The following is a 14,867-nucleotide window of genomic DNA, read 5'->3' on the forward strand; positions in this document are numbered from 1 at the left end:
TCGCTTTTAAACACCCACCATTAAAATATATATTATAGTTTCATTTCCGTGTGTGGTAGCTAGCTGCAATATATAATATAGCTAAGTCTGTGACGGTCTTAAATCGCAAGTCTGGCAACACAGACTGGTGTGCAGCGCAGGTCGTATGAATGTTCGCTAGTCGTCGGTCGGTGGCACACTGCAGTTCGCCGTTTAATTACACAAGTTCACTCCAGTCTGTCCGAATCGGTCAGACTGAGGTCGGCCGAAGTCCGCGGCACGCTGCACAAATCCTTAGGGACGCAGTGCTGGCAAAAAGAAGGACGTCCGCCGTCGCGAGTCTCTTTATATAAGGGTGAGGCGCAGGACTGACACAGACACGACGTCACAAGTTCCTTTCTCATATCGCCAACTTGAGCGCAGGATGCGCCTGTGATTACGGTCTAAAAGTGAGTCAGTGAGGCAATGACACGAAGTAAATGCCGCCTCGCGACGTCGTAACAGTGCCTGGTCCTGCGCCGTCCTTCACATAAGCCCTTATTTGCATATTTCTGTTTGCGGGGTCATCTCACATTCACTTATAAAGTGTAATACATAAATTATAATTAAATAGAGCCACAGTTTATCAATTGCCTGTATGTTCTATGATGGATTGTGAAATTACTCTTCTGACTTAAATATTATGACACGCATCACATTCATAGGTTTTCTATACCAGTATGAGTTAAATGATGTGATAATAAAGTGCTCTTCATATTAAATCGACGTTGGCACACGTCACATTCATAAGGTTTTTACCAGTATGAGTTCTAAGGTGTCTTTTTAAACTACTCCTCTCATTAAATCTGCGTTGACACACGTCACATTCATAAGGTTTTTCACCAGTATGAGTTCTACGGTGTCTTTTTAACTTACTCCTCTCATTGAATCTGCGTTGACACACGTCACATTCATAAGGTTTTTCGCCAGTGTGAGTTCTACGGTGTCTTGTTAAATCACACTTCTGAACAAATCGACTTTGACACACGTCACATTCATAAGGTTTTTCGCCAGTGTGAGTTCTACGGTGATTTAATAAATTACTCTTTTCATTAAATCGACGTTGACACACGTCACATTCATACGGTTTTTCGCCAGTGTGAGTTCTAAGGTGTCTTTTTAAACTACTCCTCTCATTAAATCTGCGTTGACACACGTCACATTCATAAGGTTTTTCACCAGTATGAGTTTTAAGATGTCTTTTTAAATTACTCCTCTCATTAAATCTGCGTTGACACACGTAACATTTAAAAGGTTTTTCGCTAGTGTGAGTTCTATAATGTCGGTCAAAATCTGATTTAAATTTAAAACGTCTATCACAAACATCACATTGGAGTGGACCCTGACCACTCCGTGACGTTGACTCTCGTCGAGACTCGCGCTGTGTCCTGTTGGTTGTACTTCCTGCACCTGGTTGCCGTTTGTCAGCTCCCGATGTGTCAGCTGACGCAGTATCTGTGATTAATCAGCCGACTTGAGAAGAAAGCATAAGATAAAAATTAATAAATACAAATATTAAATCATACTTCAAATTCAAACAACAAAATGCTAAAATTCTTTGAAATTGTTTGTTTAATTTAGACGGTTTTCATCACCTGGCTTTAGTCGAGGTTGCATCCTCATCACTCTGGAGAGGAGCCCGGGATATGCCTTTGACCAAGGACCCTAGATTAGGTGAGTCAGGTTTTACACGAAGCGACTCCCATCTGACCTCCGCAATCTGAATGTGTAGGTTTCCTCACGATGTTTTCCCTCACCGTAAACGCATCGGTTAGTAATCAAACTAATGTACATAACTTTGAAAATAGTCATTGGTCGAGGTAAAGGTGCCGTCATAATATTCAATATTCACGTCATGGATGTTCAGAAATGACACGTGTGGTGGCTGCGGGATGGACAATGTGGGTATGTGGACATATGCCCAACAATATGCCAGGAACAATGCAGCTCACAAATCAAATGTTATGTGGCTATTGCACTTTATTTTACTTAAACTTACCAACGTCAAAGCCGGGCAGAGATCCTCCCTGACCAACAGCACCGTCCATCACAAAAAGTTTTCTGCAAGCATATAAATTATATATATATACATATGTATATATATATGTGGGTATATCAACCTACATAAGTACTTACAACCTGCCCGAGATCTATATATTCTGCAAGCATATAAATTATATATATATAGATGTATGTAATGTCAAACAACTCGGGCAGGTGGTAAGTACTATGTAGGTTGATATACCCACCTACCTCCAAATCCCCTTAATCGTAAAAATTATTTGGGAGGTCACCACTTAAACACGTAACAAATGTGTTCAGTTCCTAAAACCTGATAAACGCGGTCGAGTGGGAAGGCCTAGATGAACGTCCCTTGACCAAAACAAGAAGTCTTGGTCCAGGTGAAAAATTAAGAGTTATGAATGTGGGGAAGCGAAAGAAGTGTACAGGGGTCGTGGTAAGAGGAAGAAAGATGTAGTTTCTGCCTTCCACTCTGGGAAAGAGACGTGATTTTATGTATTTAGGTACGTACCTACTACGCTTTATCCACCAAGCAACTTGGTACTGTTGCAGTACGCCACTCAAACCACACAGAAAAGCGATTAATTAATATTAGCCACTATCTTCATCGTTCACAAGACTTTGGTTAAAATAGAATCAAATCATGACAAAAAGCTGAGAAAACACTTATATACGCACTATCTACTTCAGTAGGATTTAGTTTTAGTAAATAAACATATTCTATTGTACAGTATTAGAATATGGGGTATCGACTTTAATTTTAATAATTTTGAAGGTAGTTTTAAAAAGATATCTGTCACTGTCACACTTGCTGTCTGACATTGACAGACACTAAGCGACTTTGTAGATCTGTCAGACTCATTGTCATTGCCATTCTCTTGTGTCAATATCAGCTGATTGCTGATTTTGTGTTCAGTTTACGGCAGATATTTAACTATATTAACTTTTATCAAATTCGATAATAAGTTTTCTTTATTTAAGTACACACGGCGAAAAAATGGTAATTATGGATTTCAACAACGCCGTATCACTCGTCTGTAAGAACTTGTTCAACTATCTGTGAATCGAGCACAGTGGATTGAGACATTACTATTAAATAGCAATTATGTACTTTACAGGTGTACGTTAGATCTTGAAATAATACAATGGAGATTACATGTTAAAGATGTACATTTAAATGTCTGTTACTTTCTTGGGAGATTATGAAAATTTATTTACGTATGTAAGATAATTTAAAGTAAAACTATTGCGTGTGAACGAACACATAAACGCAATAGGTTTCGGAAATAAACGGAAAAAATAAATTCCGCTGGAGTGACGCTGTTGCGGCTTGTTGTGTTCCGGTGTTAAATGGAAGCACTAGCTCACTGAAAGCTGCATTTAAGTCGCCTTGGTATACTTAGCCGTGCTGTGCCGTGTGGTTCCCGGCACCAATACAAAAAAGAATAGGATCACTCCATCTCTTTCCCTCGGATGTCGTAAAAGGCGACTAAGGTATAGGCTTACAAACTTGGGATTCTTTTTAGGGCGATGTGTTAGCAACCTGTCACTATTTGAATCTCAATTCTATCATTAGGCCAAATAGCTGAACGTGGCCATTCAGTCTTTTCAAGACTGTTGGCTCTGTCTACCCCGCAAGGGATATAGACGTGACCATATGTTTGTATGGTATTCTTAACAGATATAATAAGTTTCAGGAAAGTTCGTTCACGCATCTAACAGTAATTTCAGTCAAAGAGTCAGCACGACTGTACAGATAACAAGAGTAGACTGCCCATTTAAGAATGTCGTTGAAATGTATGAATCCGTCGCTTTTTTGTGCCAATTCGAATTTGGTCGGTTAGCTAGTAATTTAGTTTGTTTCGTTTTTTGTATATATCTATAAATGAGCATCATCTGGAGCTGATATTTTCAGGACATGTATTTCCAAGTAAGCATTAATTTGTTATGTGTACATAAGTATATATCTTTGGTTGAATAGATTCTTTGCATCGGATATGACATTATTCAATTTCAGTCAAAGTGAAATTACTGATTGATGCGTGAACTACCTTTCCTGAAACTTATTATATTTGTTAAGAATACCAAGGCGACCTAAATGCAGCTTTCAGTGAGCAACTTAGAGCTTTCATTTAAGCTCTAGAAGGTTTTATCAATTACTTCTAGGATTTCCGATTACTCTTAAACAGAAGACATTTTAGATAAAATAATTATTTCACAAATTAGCATTATTTGAGCACTATTATAGTTACCTATGCTTAAGCCAAAATCGCACATTGAATGGTTTCCGAGATACAGCTTTCTGCAAAATGTGACTCCAGCAGGAAACTCAATAACAAATCCACTATCTTCATCGTTCACCAGACTGGCTAAGGTTGGGAAATCTGTTACCTGACTGTGTAATTAGATATTTAGTGGAAGGTATTTGATTTCGTTAGTTAAAAAATTATAAAAACATGTTAAAAAGCTATTCTGTTCTAAAGTATTAGAGTATCGGGTATCGACTCAAAGTTTAATAATTTTGAAGGTAGTTTTAAAAATATATCTGTCACTGTCACACTTGCTGTCTGACATTGACAGACACTAAGGGCACGGCAGCATGTCCCCGACTTTGTAGATCTGTCAGACTCATTGTCATTGCCACTCTCTCTTGTGTCAATATCATTTGATTGCTGATTTAGTGTTCTGTGTACTGCAGATATTTTACCTGTATTTACCATTTATCAATATCGATAATAAGTTTTCTTTATTTAAGTACGCATGGAGAAATAAACGCAAAAGTTTTGAGTGTTCTCTAGACAGTACCAATTCCAGAGCTTTGTATGCTTAGCAGACATTAGGTTTATTTTGTCACTTGTGTTTTAAGTTAATCTTTAGCCTGCTGGTTTGTTTGCCATTTGATACAACTCAAATATGTATCAATATATTTATATCATATTTAATTATATTAAATATCTATATTAACATCATTATATTAAATATCAACAATACTGAGGTGCTGAGATATCATTACTAAATTCTTTTAAGTTTGAGAAAATGTGTTCGATAAATTTAATTAGACTGTTCCTTGGTCAAATTGGCTGTCAGTCTGTATAGCAGACAATATTTCGATCAGTATCAGTGACGGTCAGCGTGGATCTCTGTCCAGCTCTAGGGCTCTGCCGCAGCTGTTGAGGTCAAGCTTGTCATGAAACTTGTCGAACAACAAAAAAAAGCTATGTTTGTATCTGGTTAAAATGATGCTTCCTCAATATCAGGGACATTTGACTCTAGCTTTGTATAGCCTTCAAAGCAAATGAAACTCAGATGATGTTTACAAGAAAATAGTTGTATTTTTTTATTTGCCATAGAACAATTTCTTCGAAATATGTAGATATGTCGCAGGAAAATGAAGTAACCAGAGATTTCGCGAAATCCCTAGGGATATCAAGAAATCACGGCATATGTTGAATATTCTTATTTACGACGCCTTCTTACTAAATTAGTCAGTGAAATGTCGTTTCACTAAATTAAATCTAGTGAAATTTCAGAAAAACGGATACCTCTGAGTAAAAATCGTCCAATTTATCTCTCTCCCTCTCTCTACCCAAACGGACACTAGTGGGAACGGAAGGAAGCCGCCGTGGAAGCGGCCGCCGCGTCACGAATATGAGCGCGGGCAGCTCATGCTCCTGGCAACGAAGCGGTAGGCGATGGCACCGTGTGGTTTTAGTGGGTTCAAGCCCTACATAACCCGTCCGGCTTCCTGTACCCGGCCGGGTAGACGAAGGTCTTTCCACACGTAGAAAAAAGTTAGCTTAGGTTAACAATTATGTAAGTAGGTACTTTTAAAAGGACTTAGCACGAACCTTTTTCATTCTTTATTTCACTAGATTTAGATGAGTGAAATGATATATCACTAGATTGAAATAGTATTTTGTCATATCACTAATAATTTTTTAGTAAGAAGATGTATTAAATAGGAAAATTCACCATTTTCCGCGATTTCGTGGTATATCTAGGGATTTCGTGAAATTTCTGATATTATAGCGGGCAACATTGTAGGCCCTGCCGGGGAGACATCGCGTCACTCTCCGCCCCCTCATCCATACCACGCCGTTCCCAGCGCCCGCGTCGAGGACCGCCCGTGCGCCTCATTGAACAAGTCAGTCTTTAAACAACGCGCGGACCGGTGCGGTATGCACCTCTTATTAGCGAGCGAGTTTTGTATTTCTTTTTATAAGTTACCGAAGTAAGTTGTTATCCCGTAGTTGGCTTATACTTCTCAATCTCGCCCCGCTATAATATCCTTATTTCTCTGCGACAGATATACTATTACTACTATCTTTTGTACTTTGCACGGATAAAGTGACGAAGTACATTTAAGTTGGTTAATTTGAAGTCAGTTCTTGCGTGTAAACGATCCCATAATAGTTCGGAAGTCGTAAATTACCAAAAACGTAAGAATCGAGTCTGCCACTGATATTAATATTAATTAATAATTGTATAGTAATCTTCTCAAGCCTTGTAATTTTGTAGGCTAGGTGTTGAGCCTGGGGAATTGGGGCTCCGACGATGTTGTGTCAGAGGTTGTATATATGCTCATATTCGTGAAATCTTTGCTTGCGCGATTTTGAATCATTGGCTTGATTCTTTGATTGGCTGTTGTGACTTTTGTGGCGTAGAGATGTCGCCACATATTCATAGTTGATCCACAAACCTACTATCGATAGTTGAGTAAACCCGTGGAAGTGGACTAGGTATCGGTCGGCAACACTAAACAGGGACATGGAGAAGAGAGAAGTTAAAACCAGATTGGAAAGATCAATATTTATTATCTGCACTTACACTTTATGAAGGTAATGGGGTCGTGAGAGTCGGCGAGCAGCCCGCTTAGAGATAACACGACCTTACCTTAGGGCTCGTGCAGCGTGCGGCCGACTAGCGACCAGCGACTGATTTACGGTTCTGAAGGAGGTTCACGTGATTTCGTACATCGTTAACGATAGAAATTATGTCAGATACCAATGAAACAATCTCAGTTATAGTTGCGGTAGTAAGTTAGTTTGTTTGTTGTTTGTTAGTTTGTTTGTCTTCAGTTTTCCCAGTGAACTAACTCAAATTTCAACATTGTAAATTTGAATCGACTTTGAGGGAGTCTTGACTAAATAATTCATTATGTAATCCGATATTTTGTAGCTGCAGCCGCCAGTCTTTATCGTATGACATTCAAACAAAAAGTCAGTTTATCTATTCGAGAACCACGATGAACAGACATACAAATAAACAGTCAACATCCAACTTCCCGTGGTTTTTTGTCAATAGATCGTTGCTAAAGTCACCAGCATTTCTACTTGAACACCCACCATTAAGAAATATTTATTACAGTTTCATTTCCGTGTGTGGTAGCTAGCTGCAATATTTAGTATAGCTAAGGCTGTGACGGTCTTAAATCGCAAGTGCAGCGCAGGTCGTATGAATGTTCGCTAGTCGTCGGTCGGTGGCACACTGCAGTTCGCCGTTTAATTACACAAGTTCAATCCAGTCTGTCCGAATCGGTCAGACTGAGGTCGGCCGAAGTCCGCGGCACGCTGCACAAATCCTTAGGGACGCAGTGCTGGCAAAAAGAAGGACGTCCGCCGTCGCGAGTCTCTTTATATAAGGGTGAGGCGCAGGACTGACACAGACACGACGTCACAAGTTCCTTTCTTAGTCAACAAAGTCAACCCGAGCGCAGGATGCGCCTGTGATTACGGTCTAAAAGTGAGTCAGTGAGGCAATGAGTCGTAACAGTGCCTAGTCCTGCGCCGTCCTTCACATAAGCCCAAATAAAATTTCAGTTGGCAACTATATCTCCCATTCATAATTATAAATTGTAATACATAAATAATAAATAAATAGAGCCACTGTTTTTCAATTGCCTGTATGATCTAAGACGGACTGTGAAATTACTCTTCTGACTTCATATTTTATAACACACTTCAGCTTCATAGATTATAAACCAGTATGATTTCTACGGTGTCTTGTTAGATATCTCTTCACCTTAAATCGACGTTGACACACGTCACATTCATAAGGTTTTTCGCCAGTGTGAGTTCTAAGGTGTCTTTTTAAACTACTCCTCACATTAAATCTGCGTTGACACACGTCACATTCATAAGGTTTTTCGCCAGTGTGAGTTCTACGGTGTTTTGTTAAATCACCCTTCTGAACAAATCCGCGTTGACACACGTCACATTCATAAGGTTTTTCGCCAGTGTGAGTTCTACGGTGATTTAATAAATTACTCTTTTCATTAAATCGGCGTTGACACACGTCACATTCATACGGTTTTTCACCAGTATGAGTTCTAAGGTGTCTTTTTAAACTACTCCTCTCATTAAATCTGCGTTGACACACGTCTTATTCATAAGGTTTTTCACCAGTATGAGTTCTAAGGTGTCTTTCTAAATTACTCCTCTCATTAAATCTGCGTTGACACACGTCACATTCATAAGGTTTTTCGCCAGTGTGAGTTCTATAATGTCGGTCAAAATGTGATTTAAATTTAAAACGTCTATCACAGACATCACATTGGAGTGGACCCTGACCACTCCGTGACGTTGACTCTCGTCGAGACTCGCGCTGTGTCCTGTTGGTTGTACTTCCTGCACCTGGTTGCCGTTTGTCAGCTCCCGATGTGTCAGCTGACGCAGTATCTGTGATTAATCAGCCGACTTGAGAAGAAAGCATAAGTTAAACATAAATAAATACATATATTAAAACCTATTTCATGCTTCTTTTGTCATACCCAACTTTCACTCCCATACATTAATGTCGGGACCAACACGCCCCTGTGCACAGCCAGTCGAGCCTTTTTGGATCTGTTTCTGGCTGCTCATAAAAGCATGCAAAGCTCCATTCACCATGTTCCCCGCGTTCACTCTCCTTTCAATATCACTATCATACTTGCCATCTGATGTAAACTTTGATCCTAGATATACAAACTCTTTCACTTGCTCCACTTTTTCTCCTCCAATCAAAATATTACATGCTGTCATTTCTTTCTCCATTTCAAAAACCAGTGTTTTAGTTTTACTTACGTTCACTTTCATTCCTTTCTCTTTTAAAGCTTCATGCATACAGTTTACCATCTCCTGTAACTCTTCCTTCAAACAAATGTACTTTTAAAACTTGTAAATTTGTAAATAGTCATTGGTACACGGCCGAGGTAAAGGTGCCGTCATAATATTCAATATTCACGTCATGGATGTTCAGAAATGACACGTGTGGTGGCTGCGAGATGGACAATGTGGGTATGTGGACATATGCTCAACAATATTGTTGGGCATATGCCAGGAACAATGCAGCTCACAAGTCAAATGTTATGTGGCTATTGCACGTTATTTAACTTAAACTTACCAACGTCAAAGCTGGGCAGAGATCCACCCTGACCAACAGCACCGTCCATCACAAAAAGTTTTCTGCAAGGATATAAATTATATATATATATATATATATATATATATATATATATATATATATATATATATATATAATATATATATATATATATATAGATGTATGTAGTGTCAAACAACTCGGGCAGGTTGTAAGTACTTGTGTAGGTTGATATACACACCTACCTCCAAACCCCTTAATCGTGAAAATTATTTGAGGGGTCACCACTTAAACACGTAACAAATGTGTTCAGTTCCTAAAACCTGATAAACGCGGGCGAGTGCGGAGGCCTAGATGAACGTACCTTGACCAAAACAGGAAGTCCTGGTCCAGACGAAAAGTCTATAACTACGAGCTTTAATTAAGAGTTAGGAATGTGGGTAAAGCGAAAGAAGTGTACAGGGATCGTGGTAAGAGGAAGAAAGATGTAGTTTTTGCCTCCTCTGTGGGAAAGAGATGTGATTTTATGTATTTGCGTACCTACTAAGCTTTATCCACTAAGCAACTTGGTACTGTTGCAGTACGCCTCACAAACCACACAGAATAATGATTAATTAATATTAGCCACTATCTTCATCGTAAACTTCGTCCACACGTTCGTTGGGAAAACTGTTACCTGACTGTGTAATTAGATATTTAGTAGTAAGAATTTAATTTAGTTGGTCAAAATAGAATACAATCATGACAAAAAGCCGAGAAAACACTTATATAAGCACTATCTACTTCAGTAGGGTTTAGTTTTAGTAAATAAACATATTTTATTCTAAAGTATTAGAGTATCGGGTATCGACTTAAATTTTAATAATTTTGAAGGTAGTTTTAAAAAGATATCTGTCACTGTCACACTTGCTGTCTGACATTGACAGACACTAAGGGCACGTGCAGCGTGTCCCTGTCTTTGTAGATCTGTCAGACTCATTGTCATTGCCATTCTCCTGTGTCAATATCAGCTGATTGCTGATTTAGCGTTTTATTTACGGCAGATATTTTACTAGTATTAACCATTTATCAATTTCGATACTAAGTTTTCTCTATTTAAGTACCGACGGCGCAAAAAATGGTAATTATGGATTTTAACAACGCCGTATCACTCGTCTGTAAGAACTAGTTCGACTATCTATGAATCTTGCGCAGTGGATTGAGACATTACTATTAAATAGCAATTAATTTACAGGTGTACGTTAGATCTTGAAATAATACAATGGAGATTACGATGTTCAAGATGTACATTCAAAATTCTGTTACTTACTTGAGGGTTTATAAAAACGTAATTACGTATCATCACTACATAGTATAAAACAAAGTCGCCCATTTTATCTGTAGTCCCTTCGTATGCATAAAACTTTAAAACTACGCAACGGATTTTGATGCGGTTTTCACTAATAGAAAGAGTATTTTCTCCGACAGGTTTTTATATATAATTGAAATACATTGAAACTATATAAGCTGAGTTATAGCGATTTATGTCCAAGAAGTCAGAAAAAAAATCTAATTGAAGATTGCATTTGTGCGTGCGCCGCTTATACCGTTGGATACAAGTAAGAACAATGTATAGCAAAAACATTGGTCTTTATTAGTTCTACAAAAAAGTCCGCGATGACATATATCCAGCTTTTTTATTTAAGTCACAAAAACTACTTTTCTGTATTAAAAAAACATTTAATTCGTTGGGTGATGTTTAACTGGTGATATAACCAATAATACATATATCCTTATCAAAATAAGTAAGTTCATCATCACGAGCATTTAATTTAGATTATTTTTGCAGTTTACAGTGTGTTATTTAGACATATAGTTTAGGAGATATCACGATATTAGTATTGCGGCACGGTACGGGCCGGCCGCGGCGGCGGGGGCAGCGTCCCTATAAATAGCGCGTCGGCGGCAGCGGCTCCCCGAGCAGATGGCGGAGATCCTCAGAGGGATGCAAGCACGGCCTCAAATTTAGTGCTCCTCTGAGGATCGTTCACTGGAATGCCTTAACGCTCGCGAGGAAGAAAAGACTGGTGGCCCACTTCCTTCGCGAGCAAAAAGTCGACGTCATGCTGGTCAGCGAAACCCATCTAAACAGGACCGACCCCTTCAATGTACCGGGGTACTTCACGTACAGAAAGGACGAGACGACACCCACCACTGGAGCCGCTTATCGGGGACTCGCGGTGCTGGTGAAAAGGAGCGTCGTCCACCAGCTCATCCCCGTCGAGGAGTTTCAGTCCCTCTACGCCCTTGGAGTGCTGGTCTGCGTCGCCGGCCTAGAGCTCCGACTATTTGCCACCTACGCCCCGCCCAACTCGAAGATCAACCTTGCGGAGCTTAGGAAGCTGCTGAGGTCGGAGTCTCCAACCATCGTGGCCGGTGACCTTAACACCAAGCACACCTACTGGAACTCCTCTAGGGACACCGCAGAAGGACGACGTCTCCTGCAGGACGCCATAGACCACCATTACGACATCGCAGGCCCAGAAGAGCCCACTCACTACGACACTCAGGGCGGCTGCGATGTCCTTGATGTGTTGGTCTACAAAGGACTCCCAGCACCGCCACAACAGACGGTGCTCCCCGATCTGCCGTCAGACCACCGGCCCGTCCTCGTCCTAGTCGACAGTGCCCCGGTCAGGGTCTCGCTGACCACATGCCGCCGCAAAACAAATTGGGAGGCATTCCAGGACGCCCTCCAAGAAGATTTTCCCACCAGGCCGATTGCAACAGCCGCAGACGTAGAGGAGGCAGCCTCCGACATGACCAGCCGCATCCAGGAAGCCCTTATCTCCAACACCAGAGAACTCGCAGCCGGCGCGAAACCCGATCCGCTGCCGCCGGCTCTCAAAAACCTGGTGGAGGAGAAGCGCGCAGTCCAAAGACAATGGATGCGGACGAGATGCCCCCTCCTAAAATCACGTCTCAATCGCCTGGTGGAAGACGTCAAGGACGCCATGAATGAGCACGCAGCCAAATCGTGGGAGAATCACCTGCTGACTGTGGGCGATGGCATCCCCTCTGTCCATCGCCTATGCCGTCAGCTCTCGCGAGAGCCCCAACCAACCAGGCCACTGTTGGGCCCTGACGGCCTCCCACGATTTCGTGCGAAAGACCGCGCGGACATCCTTGTGGACCACCTGGAGCGCCAGTTCACGCCGAACCCCGTGACCGACCAGGAGCACAATCGGAGGGTCACCGATCGAGTGCGAGAGCTTCTCACACAGCCGCTCGAGCCGACGGAAGACCCGGTGGTCTTCTCTCCCGGCGAGGTGCAGCGAATGCTGCCGAAATTGAAGCCCAGGAAAGCCCCGGGCGCAGACCGAATCACCAACGAGGCGCTACGTCATCTTCCGCCGCGAGCAATCGCGGCGATCACGCGCCTCTTTAACGGCATACTGCGCTCGGGTCACTTCCCCGCAACCTGGAAGAACGCAAGAACCATTATGCTGCCCAAGCCGGGAAAGGATCACCGAAGACCCAACGGATTCCGGCCGATCGCGCTGCTGAGCAAGTTCTCGCAGCTCTTCGAGCGCCTGTTCCTCCGGCGACTGCTCCCATTCGTCGAGCCACGTCCGGAACAATTCGGGTTTCGGCCCGACCACTCAACGACGCTCCAGGTCGCAAGACTTCTCCACAGGATGTCCGAAAGCCATAATAAAAAGGAATGCGTGGCTGCCGTGTTCCTTGACATGGAAATGGCCTTCGACAGGGTATGGCACGAGGGGCTGCTGTACAAGCTGTCGGAGGCCCAAGTGCCCCCAAGAATGGTCAGGGTCTTGGCCTCCTTCCTCACGGATCGCCGAGTCCACGTCGCAGTAGAAGACGCCATCTCCTCCGTGCGCCCTGTACGCGCCGGAGTCCCGCAAGGAAGCTGTCTGTCCCCGGCCTGCTACGCCGCGTTCACCGACGACATCTCTGCCGTCGGCCAGGTGGAGCTAGCGCTGTACGCTGACGATGCGGCGTACTACGCGTCGTCCATACGCCCGCTGTACGCCGCCAAGAGGCTGCAGCCCACACTCGAGGCTCTGCCGGGCTGGCTCTCCAAATGGAGGCTCTCGGTGAACGTCGGCAAAACCCAAGCCATCATGACGGGGACAAGACCCCACCCGCCTCCACTGCGACTGCTCGGCGAACCGGTGCCGTGGCGGCCACACGTCAAATATCTGGGAGTTACCATAGACTGGCGTCTCACGTTCAAGAAGCACGTGGGAGACGTCGTCGCGAAGACCAAGGCAGCCAGGGGGAAGCTCTACGCAGTCCTCTACTCCAGCCTCCCCCTGAGGACGAAGCTCGGGATCTACCGAACATATGTCAGATCCCGCCTCACGTACGCGGCCCCGGCGTGGTACGCCTACTGCTCTGAGACCAACAGAAGAAGACTCAGAGCCCAGGAGAACCTCAGTCTCAGAGCAGTCGTCGGAGCCCCGCGCTACGTGAGGAACTCGACAATCCTCAGGGACTTGAAGTGGGAGGGCCTAGATGACTTTGTGGCCAGGCTGGCCACGAAGATGTTTGAGAGGGCGGACGCATCATCGCACGTCCACCTGCGCGGCATCGCGCCGCTCCACGCCCGCCCTCCGGACGGTCGCGTGAAGCCCTCACCTCGCTGCCTTGCGGCAGACGTCGTCGCTCAGTGACGACGCCGCTGCCGATGGGAACTCCCAGAAGATAGAAGAAGATGACCCAGGCCGCCACGGCCGCCCCATTGACCTGCCTACAGCCGTAGGCAGCGATGAAACCAGTGAAGAGGGTAAAAAGACCCTGACCACTCGCTCCAACTCCCGCACAGGAGTTTGGGAAGACCCCTCGTCGTCGGCTCCCCATTAGCACTTTGAAATTGGAAGCGATCGGACGCGTTTATTTATCGCAGCTCTTTGAGAAAAATAAAACGTGCTTTTCAGCGCGACAACAATAATTGTATGATAATAGTAGGTATTGTATTCTAAGGTTAGTATTAAATCGCACTTATTAGTAAGATTAGTTTTTTAAAATATAAAACCGTAATTTATGGATTGATATTTTCTATTAAGATTTTGGTTAAAAGGGATACACGCAAACGAAGTTGCGCGGGTCAGCTAGTTTAAGATAATTTGAAGTAAATTATTGCATGTGAACGAACACATAATAATTCGTAAGTCGTAAATTACCAATGAAGTAAGAATAGAGTCTGTCACAGATATAAGTATAAATTGAAATGTCTTGGACAGATAGGACACTCATTGGTTCACCTTTTAGTTTTCCCCTTTATATGCGTCTCGCTGTCGTCATCCCACACGGCCCTGGGGTCCGCTTTCCGTCATTTCGGCGAGCGACACTCGCGCTATGCGCATTATTTATTTATTTATTTAAACTTTATTGCAAAATACAAATGTATAGCACAATTAGCGGACTTAATACTAAAAGTATTATCTACCAGTCAACCATTGGGT

The 14,867-nt window shown here is 42.8% G+C and overlaps 1 pseudogene; it reads right to left on the minus strand.

The window, feature by feature from the left end:
• Positions 1 to 677: 677 nt before the first annotated feature.
• On the minus strand, positions 678 to 9,469 carry LOC132903579 (zinc finger protein 84-like; annotated as a pseudogene).
• Between the last annotated feature and the right edge of the window lie 5,398 nt (positions 9,470 to 14,867).

This window comes from Amyelois transitella, chromosome 28 (genome assembly GCF_032362555.1).
Source record: "Amyelois transitella isolate CPQ chromosome 28, ilAmyTran1.1, whole genome shotgun sequence".
Classification (NCBI taxonomy): domain Eukaryota; kingdom Metazoa; phylum Arthropoda; class Insecta; order Lepidoptera; family Pyralidae; genus Amyelois; species Amyelois transitella.